The sequence below is a fragment of the Schistocerca americana genome, chromosome X, assembly GCF_021461395.2.
Source record: "Schistocerca americana isolate TAMUIC-IGC-003095 chromosome X, iqSchAmer2.1, whole genome shotgun sequence".
Lineage (NCBI taxonomy): Eukaryota > Metazoa > Arthropoda > Insecta > Orthoptera > Acrididae > Schistocerca > Schistocerca americana.
In genome coordinates this window covers 280070938-280073756 of record NC_060130.1, presented here as the reverse complement: position 1 = coordinate 280073756, position 2819 = coordinate 280070938, and positions in this window count along the sequence as shown.

The window sequence follows — 2819 nt, the reverse complement described above, 5'->3', positions numbered from 1 at the left end:
ATTCGCAATGAATATCATCGCACCCCTTTGGAGTGCAGTGCGACCGGAATTCTTGCGTTGAAAACCATTTGGTGAAATTTGAATGTGATGCGAAGCAGCACATTGTTCATAGTTGTGATTTAATTAAATTAACAACAAAAGAAGTGAACGGAAAGAGAAGTATAAATGAAGAACCTTTTATGGGGATGGAAGAGGAAGTCTTTTATCTTAAGCAAAAGCCTTCAGTACTTAATGCTCTGATTGCCTTACATGAGATGCTAATTATTATACGAATGTTTTCACCTCATTTTTTGGTCTAAAAACTTGTTACGGTTATTAAAATTTACCTTTGTTTATCTCATTTATGTTTAGAGTATCTCCATAAATTTGTGCACTATATATAATTTAAGTCTGTTAGTCTCAATTTAATAAAGAAAATACAGGAAAACATGACAATAACTTCCATAAAAACACATTAATACTGGTTTTGTTACAACAGATAATCAATTACTGCTGCTACCGACAGTTCAGATACGAGTAAACACAAATTTTGTCTCGTAAGAATGGTAAAAGATTTAATAACGGTAGTTAAGAAAATGCAAAATTGACAATATGGCAACTTCTACAACATTAATTAACAGGTAGGAGAAAGAATGAAGAAAATGATATAACAATTACTAATAATATTAGTACTCGGTTTGTTTGTCATGAAATAACTTTTGCTGCTGCCAGTAACGATTTTCTGTTATTTATTTTGTCCACTGCACGTTTTGGGAAATACACTCCTGGAAATTGAAATAAGAACACCGTGAATTCATTGTCCCAGGAAGGGGAAACTTTATTGACACATTCCTGAGGTCAGATACATCACATGATCACACTGACAGAACCACAGGCACATAGACACAGGCAACAGAGCATGCACAATGTCGGCACTAGTACAGTGTATATCCACCTTTCGCAGCAATGCAGGCTGCTATTCTCCCATGGAGACGATCGTAGAGATGCTGGATGTAGTCCTGTGGAACGGCTTGCCATGCCATTTCCACCTGGCGCCTCAGTTGGACCAGCGTTCGTGCTGGACGTGCAGACCGCGTGAGACGACGCTTCATCCAGTCCCAAACATGCTCAATGGGGGACAGATCCGGAGATCTTGCTGGCCAGGGTAGTTGACTTACACCCTCTAGAGCACGTTGGATGGCACGGGATACATGCGGACGTGCATTGTCCTGTTGGAACAGCAAGTTCCCTTGCCGGTCTAGGAATGGTAGAACGATGGGTTCGATGACGGTTTGGATGTACCGTGCACTATTCAGTGTCCCCTCGACGATCACCAGTGGTGTACGGCCAGTGTAGGAGATCGCTCCCCACACCATGATGCCGGGTGTTGGCCCTGTGTGCCTCGGTCGTATGCAGTCCTGATTGTGGCGCTCACCTGCACGGCGCCAAACACGCATACGACCATCATTGGCACCAAGGCAGAAGCGACTCTCATCGCTGAAGACGACACGTCTCCATTCGTCCCTCCATTCACGCCTGTCGCGACACCACTGGAGGCGGGCTGCACGATGTTGGGGCGTGAGCGGAAGACGGCCTAACGGTGTGCGGGACCGTAGCCGAGCTTCATGGAGACGGTTGCGAATGGTCCTCGCCGATACCCCAGGAGCAACAGTGTCCCTAATTTGCTGGGAAGTGGCGGTGCGGTCCCCTACGGCACTGCGTAGGATCCTACGGTCTTGGCGTGCATCCGTGCGTCGCTGCGGTCCGGTCCCAGGTCGACGGGCACGTGCACCTTCCGCCGACCACTGGCGACAACATCGATGTACTGTGGAGACCTCACGCCCCACGTGTTGAGCAATTCGGCGGTACGTCCACCCGGCCTCCCGCATGCCCACTATACGCCCTCGCTCAAAGTCCGTCAACTGCACATACGGATCACGTCCACGCTGTCGCGGCATGCTACCAGTGTTAAAGACTGCGATGGAGCTCCGTATGCCACGGCAAACTGGCTGACACTGACGGCGGCGGTGCACAAATGCTGCGCAGCTAGCGCCATTCGACGGCCAACACCGCGGTTCCTGGTGTGTCCGCTGTGCCGTGCGTGTGATCATTGCTTGTACAGCCCTCTCGCAGTGTCCGGAGCAAGTATGGTGGGTCTGACACACCGGTGTCAATGTGTTCTTTTTTCCATTTCCAGGAGTGTAATTTCCAATCTCAAGTGCGTTCTTCAAGTATTGTGTCATTTATGTGAGGTATTTTCGATGTGTGAGCTGTTGTATTATTTTGGGGAATGTAGAGGGTATTTCACAGTTTCTGTTAAGGCTTCTAGCGGCTGTAGAGGGGATTTTGTACATATAGCTTTGATAACGAACCCATGTCCGGAAATGTACCGTTTGGGTGTAAAATAAGTTTGAAGACTGAATCACTTTCAAATCTCCCTCGTTACCCTACGCGCACAGTGGAGACAATGAGCTCAAATCTCTGTGATCTAAATAAGCCCATAACATCGGTAACATATGGTATCGGTAACATTGCGAGTACTCGTTGTCGGATTCTCTTCTACGTGACGAAGAATGTTCTCACCAGAGTCAAGAGTGCTATACACCTATGGAACACCACAGTCAGCCCTTACAGGTAATTTTAAAACTGGGGCAACCACAGCTAAAATACTTATACATGATTGCTTGACACTTCATATAGTGACCAGTTTTACAAAATGAAACTGAATGAAATGTCCAATTGTTCGCTATAGTTGTATTTGTTCAGGTCACTTATGAATCCACACAACCGGTTTCGCCGCTTTTGAATTCGTGCAAATGTAAATGCTATGTTATAGGTTA